This window comes from Papaver somniferum, chromosome 5 (genome assembly GCF_003573695.1).
Source record: "Papaver somniferum cultivar HN1 chromosome 5, ASM357369v1, whole genome shotgun sequence".
Lineage (NCBI taxonomy): Eukaryota > Viridiplantae > Streptophyta > Magnoliopsida > Ranunculales > Papaveraceae > Papaver > Papaver somniferum.
Window position 1 is genome coordinate 188,658,953 of NC_039362.1, and position 7,904 is coordinate 188,666,856.

Here is a 7,904-nt window from a genome sequence, read left to right on the forward strand (position 1 = left end):
CCTTAATGTCAGCTATGGTCCACCCTAAAGCTTCCTTGTTGTTTTGAAGGACGGTTACTAGCCTACCTTCCTTGTCACTATCCAAGATGGAAGAAATAATCACAGGTAAAGTCTCAGACGGGCCTAAAAACATATATTTCAGGAAATCTGTCAATGGTTTTAGGTCCAACTTAGGAGGCTCTTCTAATGAAGGAACTAGGGTAGACTTAGAAACTGGTTGTGATTCGAACTTAGGTTTCCATCCATTACTAGTATCTAACAAAGGGGTTGAATCTAACATAGCATTCACCCCATTAATCACATTATCATCATCAAAATCAATCCCAAAGTGAGATAGGTATTTCTGTAATGGATCTTCTAACAAAGTGTTTGGTAATGACTCCTCGACTAATGTTCCTATCATGTTCACCTCTTCTATGTTCGAGTCATCTAGTTCAGAGGGTAGCTTACTAATATTGAAAATATTCAGCTCAATAGTCATATTATCAAAAGACAATTTCATAATACCATTACGACAGTTAATGATCGCATTGGATGTAGCTAAAAACGGGCGACCTAAAATTACCGGTATCTGGTTCTCTGGGTCATGGACAAGTTGGGTTTCTAGGATAACAAAATCCACTGGATAAATAAACTTGTCAACCTCTATGAGAACATCCTCGATTACACCACGAGGAATTTTAACGAACCTATCATCTAACTGAAGTGTCATCTGGGTAGATTACATCTCACCAAGTCCTAGCTTAAGGTACACATGATATGGTAGTAAATTCACACTAGCTCCTAAGTCAAGCAACACTTTCTCAACACGGTATTTACCTATTGTGCAAGAAATGGTAGGGGACCCTGGGTCTTTATACTTAGGAGTAGTTGTATTCTGAATAATAGAACTCACCTGACTAGCTAGAAAGTATTTCTTCTGGACATTAAGCTTTCGCTTTCGCGTACACATATCCTTGAGAAACTTGGCATAAGAGGGAATCTTCTTAATTGCATCTAGTAGTGGAAGGTTGATAGTTACCTGCTTAAAAACCTCCAATATATCATTAAAATTGGACTCCCTCTTAGTTGGAACTAGCATCTGTGGGAATGGGGCTCTGGGACAAAGCCGGGATCAATATGACCCTCATTGGTCTCTTTAGAGACTCTATCAGTCTCCTCAGTTTCTGGTTCAGAAGGGTGAACTACAACATGTTCACTATCAGGCATGGAAACCTTGTTGTCTATCACTCTACCACTCCTAAGGGTTTTAATAGCATTCACATGATCAGATGGTCTTTCACCTATTTCATTAATTCCTCTAGGGTTGGGTTGAGTCTGACTAGGAAACTTACCTCTTTCTCTTAAAGACTCATTTATCTGACTAACCTAGGTTTTCAACTCGGAAATAGCCTGAGAGTTAGCCTGACCTATTCTCTTATTTTCTTCTAAACCTTGAGCAACAGAGTGCTGAAACTGCAGAGTGTTACGAGTTAACACAGCAAGAGACTCTTTTAAACTCATAATCTACTTATCTGAAGGGTTATGAAACTGTGCCTGATCTGAAGGATTCTTAGTATAGCCAAAACCTGGGGGAACCTGAGCATTACTAGACTGACCTTGATTCTGACCCTTGGACCAAGAAAGGTTTGGATGGTTTTTCCAGCCAGGGTTATAGGTTTCTGAATATGGGTCAAACTTCTGTCGGTTATCAAACCTATTGTTGTTATAAAGAGCATTGACTTGCTCTTCAACAACATGACCTTCCCAAAAAGGCTCATTTCTTCCACGACTACCACTAGAATGACCTAATTCTAAGGCTTCTAACCTTTTGGCTATAGCTGCTATTTTGGCATCTGACTCATAAGATACTTCTACCCTATTAACATTTCCTCTACTTAGAAGAATTGTTTTCTGGGGTTCCCTACTATTTTCCCATTGTTGGGTCTTATCGGCGATTTCATTCAAAAATGTCATCGCTTCATCAAAAGTTTTATTCTCAAACCCACCTGTGCATAAGGACTCAACCATGGTTTTTGTTGAATAATCTAAGCTCTCATAGAGGATCTGAACTAACCTAACCTTCTCCAAACCGTGATGAGGACATTGAGATATCAAGTCATTGAACCTTTCTAAGTACCTATATAAATATTCTTCCTCTTGTTGGCCAAAAGTACATATTTGTGTCCTGATAGACGATGTTCTATGCCTTGGGAAAAACTTATGTATAAAGGCAGAAGTAAGTTGGTCATAGGTTTCAATTGACTCAGAGTCCAAACTATACAGCCAAGATTTGGCTTTATCTTTTAAGGAAAAGGGGAATAACCTAAGTTTCAACGCATCATCACTTAGATTTTTAATTTTCAGAGTACTACAAACTTCCTCAAATTCCCTAACATGAAAATAGGGGTTCTCATTCTCCTTCCCTAAAAACCTTGGGAGCATCTGTAAAGTCCCAGGTTTCAGTTCATAATTTGCCTCGGTTTCAGCTAACTTGATACAAGACGGACGAGAGATCCTAGTTGGGTTTAGCAAAGCTTTCAAAGTTGCCATTTCTGACACTACCAAAGGACTAGGAGTACTTTCCTCACGAAGAGACAGACTCTCAAAACTGAAGTTTCCAAAAACGGGGCTCTCAAAAGAAGAGTCTTCGATCTCCCCGCCTTCACAAGAAGAACTACTAGGTTTGTCACTAATCAAAACGACCTAGAGTGTTTCTTTTCCAAGCCCGTTTAAAAACTTCGGGCTTACACTAGAAAAACAAAATTAAAAAGAAAAGTCCTAAAAAGGAAGGGATGTTCTATGCAAACACAAACAAGGCTGACTCCACCACAGCAAACCTACTGATTTCTAGCAAACAAAAAGTATGATAGCTCCACTTAGATTGTTTCTAGACCAGTTTCTAATCCTTCGGATGGGAATTCCTTACAATTTAAACAAACCCCTCTGGAATCAATCTGAGTTAAAGTAAGTTGAATATAAGCGAGGGAAGCTCGGTGGAGCTTTGATACCCAAGGCCTCACCAATATTACAAGGCGGCGCAGTCACGCATTCAACTTACAGAATCCGTCAAGAACTTCGAAGTATGCTTAAAAGAGCAATCAATATTTTTCGAATGACTTTCCTATTAAGCTCGTTACCCTATAGGTCTATTAAGCTCGTTACCCTATAGGTCTCGTTCTAATCAAAATTTTAGGCTTAGATTCGCGTTTGGTATCGTTTTCCTAAGGCGGACAAGAAGAGAATGGTGATGAAATCCGAACCCTTATCTTGTATGGCCAGTCGTTGCCCTTTACTAGGAAATTAAAGCAACTGTTTTCAAGTCCTCAACATATATGCATACGAAGGAAGACAGTAACTCGCTGACAGGGAATTCGCGAGTGTTTCGACAAACTTACCTCCCGTACCAGACGGGAGATGAACCTTTGTAGTCGACTCGGGGCACGACTAATTTGTCATGTACGAACCCGAGGGGCCGAAGTGATATCATAATCACCGTCCTTCTCTGCAAACAGTTTATATTTAAACTACCCTTCCGTAGGGTTTAAAAATAATGTCCCAAAGTTTAAAGTCTGAAGTCCAAAAATATAATGTGCAAAAAAAAAAAAAAAGTCTAAAAAAATAAAAATCTACAAAAATAAAAGTCTTTTTTTTTATATAAAAAAAAAATATTCTTCTTTCGCTCCTTTCGCTTTGCCTTTCACTCGAAGTCTTTAAGTATTCACATAGCCGTGAGTGCTCCTTAGCAAAAGTGGGGGTCCGTATAGCAAATGCCCTCCAGGAGTACTCCGAGCAACTTTTTGAGCCAAATTTTCCAACAATATTTATTTCCAAAAATTTACCTACAAACACACAAAACACCATAATAAGTACGAAATCGAGTACTAACAATACGGAACATTGAGGACAAATTAGACACAAAAATGCGTCTGTCAGATAGTAAATTGGAAATTTTCAACTGAATTTCTAGAGGAAACCAAATAATACAAAATATAATGCATAAGATAAACCTACCATTCTACCACGAACCACACCATCTCTTTTGTTGCAAGTGATTTAGGTGTCTCGTGTTTATTGAGAGTTTCCTGGACAGTTGCTTGGACCTTAAAAAACCAAAAAAATACGGCATCAGATACTACCCGAAGCCTATAAGGACACTTCACTCAAACACTTACAAAAAAAAGAAGCACAATGTACCTATTTTAATTCCATAACAGAAAATGTTACAAGGATCCTGGGGTTTATGCAGTTACTTACATATTTTATATGGGAAGGACATATGTTTTTTAGACTGTTGCTTATTCGGGTAAGCTAAGATAGAAAATCTTATAGAAATGTTCATAATCTTACGAGAACCAAATTTCAAGATCATTCAGCATATAAACTCCCGACATAATCCGTCTCTTAAAACCCATTTAAGACTAACGTTACTGCCAACTACGGGTCTCAGAAACGTTAATCCATATTCCTTCCACTTACACTCTACTTCTTTGCTTTAATAACCGGTACTTAATAAGTATTTTTAAAGAGTTCAAATCAACATAACCAGTTGAAGTAAATCAGAAGTAGTACTAATAAACCCCACTATGGATATCACACCACTTAGACATAGCACCAACGACCAATGTTGTATGCATAACTATATATATTTCAATTTTGTGCAAGGAAAATTGGCATATAGCTTCCATTTTAAGCAAGAAAACAACATGGCTATTGGAATTCAATTTGAAGTATTTTCATTAACATATTGTGGCCGGAAACGAAAACAATATGCTTTGCAAAAGGTATGAGAATTAAGCCTTACACACAATGTGATATCTAAACGATGAACTGATGTAATCTAAAGACAATCCTAAAAACATGTGACCAGCCTTATTCTACACAAAGTATCTTTTAGCTACCCGTATTCACATTCTGCGCACCATTATGTTATTTTTCTAGTCAAAGGAAACAATCTAAATTGCTTGCAAATGCTAAGAATTGAACTGCATAATCACATGGGAAACATGGTTTTTTACTTGCACCACAAAATGTATATCAAACCATTCAAGAGGCAACTACACTTAAATAACATGACAACAACAACTATTTTGCTAAGACAATAGTTAAATATGCTTTTTTACCCCTTTTCACTTCTTTCAGGATTTCTATCGAGCACCTCGCGAGCATAAAAGTTATGGTGGTAAACCATGTGAGCAATGACTGAAAATCAAACAAATCAAAACCATTCAAAATTTTATATATTGTCAAACAATGATAGTACCATCTACATTTATTTAAAGAAAAAATAATCATGTACACGATAAACTAAAATTAAACTTACAAGTATAGAAAGAAGAACCTAACCTCATCATCTCCAACATTCTCCCCATTCTCAGTATCCATGTGCACCTTAGGCTAGTGAACACCATCCCATATTTGCATAAATAATAGAAGGTTAGACAGACACCATACATATTAGTGATGTTAGAACTTTAAGAGCGCGCAATGTCGAACACTACAGAATAAGGTACATTTAGAATATCTTATCTAAAACAGGCATTGATGAACAAGAATCTACAATACCTATTAATGCCCATCACCACCACCTCTACCTCCACCAGCAGCCTCTCCTAGTCCACCACCGCATGGCACCAACACCGCCACCGCTTGATCCTCTATAGCCACCAAAAGAACTCTCTTGTAACATGATCCTTCTCCCTCAAAACCTACCCACCAACAACAAATCCTCGACAATGTCCTAATATAATACAAAAGAGATCAATACATTTGAGATACGAATTAGTAAATCCTATAATATAAACTTATAATGCAATTGAGATCAGTGAAAACATTATATTCAATCAGAATTTTCAAGAACCCGACAACCAAGTGAGAACAAACCCTGCACCAAAATTGAATGTGAATGACATATAAACCAAGTAATACCACTCTTCTCCAACAGATCTTCCACAGACAATGAAGCTGGGCTCTCCAGCCTTGTTAATTATATATAAATTGTAGTAACCAGCACTTCCAAACCCCTGAAAAATTAAACCAAGACTCTTCAATTCAAAGGAACAACCAAAGTAGGAATCTCAAACCCTAACTGTACTTGTTGATGCTCAAGAAAATGAAACAACAAATCCATCAAAACAAAATTAAATTTGGCAAACACTATCAGTGAGTCAGGAAAAAAACAAATCTGACCATACAATTTCTCGAGCAGCTTCTTGTCCCTTCTCTCCGTAGATACATCTCATATGCCCATATCGATATGCTTCAGCGGCAAAATTAACAAATCAATCGATTATATATCAAATTACAAGAAAATTGAAAGAAAAAAAAAATTAGGGATTTCATTTTGTGTTTCTTACCCTGCAATTAGCTGTTTGTAGATGTAATAGGAAGAATTACCCATCACATAAAGAAATCCAACACGAATAGGGTTTTCACTTTGTTGTATTTTGTAACTTTTTAAAATGGTCTACAAAAACACCAATTACTAATAAATTGACGACCTTGAATAGATCTGGTGAATTAAACGATTATTAGGGTTTTGAAATTGAAAATGATTGGGGTATTTAGAGATATCACGAGGAGATAAATTAAAGAGTTTATTTAATGATGATGAACATATATAGTTCAGAAGATGGGGTTTTTCATTTTGAAGGCGAGGAAGAAACTATTGCAGTAGATGAAGAAAAGGTTTGGGCTATAAGATCGAGAATTTATCTGGTTGATTTTTCTGTTTCACCATTATTGTCGAAGAGAAGGTTCAGTTTCTAGTTTAATGGAGGAGATGAATATGGAGAAAGAGTTGCAGAAAAGAAAAGGTGAGAGTGAGATGAGTTTAGGATAACTAAGAGAGAGGTGATAGAAAGAGGCGGGTTTGTTGCTAGAAGGAATTATAGAAACTAGTATCCACCTCAGACTTACTGGAAGTGGGACCATAGAAACAAATTCCTTCGGCAGCCTTAATAGAAATCCACGTGGAAACTTATTATAATACCTAATTGTCCCCTTGTATTAAGACTGCTACTAACACTATCTTTGGAAGCCTAATATATAAAGAAAGCCTGGGGAAGCCATATTTATAAAGCCCAAACAGACTTAAAAAATCTATTTTCCACTTGTGATTCTACTCTGAATCTACGGAAGATACAACCAACCCACTGACTGCTCAACCTATCATCCAGAATGCCATGGTAGAGGATACTGAAGTTCATTGCTCAAGGATAAAGGGAAAGCTGTTATCATTAAGGATACTGCTTCACCTCTGAATGATAATTAACTCCATCTACATAAAACTCAGAATGGGTCCTTTCGCCAGCAGATTTCCAGTCCTGAAAATTCATGAAGTGGGTCAAATTAAAAATCAGGTTGTAGCTACTACAGAGAATAGATTTCCCGTCATTCATAATCCAACGTCTCCAACACCTACTATTTCTGAGCAACAACAGTTTAATCATTCTTCTGATCCTAAATCATCCACTAAAATTTTCAAGATTGCAGCAATACCATCTCGTCCTCCCCCTCTTACTAGAGAAGAAATTATTTCCTTAGAAGCTAAATATGATGCTCTCACTAATTTAAAGGTAAATATTAACCCTCGTGCCAATGCAAGAAAACGCTTTTGGGATTCTAAATCTTTTTTGGGTAGTTATAGTTGTTTCTCCCCAGAAAGTCAGGAATTTCCAAAACCTGACTACAATACCCTACGCCTACCAATTACTAATTTTGAGAACCTTCCTCCAATCATTGAGCCTAACCAACATGGTCATTCCCATCAACTTGTTAACCCATATGGTCATTTTTATGCACTGGATGGTCAATCCTTGGCAGGTCATAATATCTGCAACAACTCTCTTCATGGAGCTACTTCTTTGGATGTGAATGTGACACAAGGAAGTCTAGAAAGTGGTGATTCTACTAGTTTTCATCCT

The 7,904-nt window shown here is 37.1% G+C and overlaps 1 long non-coding RNA gene across 5 annotated transcripts; it reads right to left on the reverse strand.

The window, feature by feature from the left end:
• Nucleotides 1-3,759: 3,759 nt before the first annotated feature.
• Nucleotides 3,760-6,838, reverse strand: LOC113284010. Of its 5 annotated transcripts, none has more exons than XR_003327862.1 (8): nt 6,336-6,838; nt 6,174-6,238; nt 5,908-6,002; nt 5,545-5,719; nt 5,326-5,376; nt 5,103-5,181; nt 3,994-4,082; nt 3,760-3,821 (listed from the first exon to the last, which is right to left on the reverse strand). It is a non-coding gene; the product is annotated as an uncharacterized LOC113284010 (long non-coding RNA). The 5 variants fall into 5 exon arrangements; XR_003327861.1 differs by having other exon boundaries at nt 6,169-6,238; XR_003327860.1 differs by having other exon boundaries at nt 5,863-6,002; nt 6,169-6,238.
• Nucleotides 6,839-7,904: the final 1,066 nt, after the last annotated feature.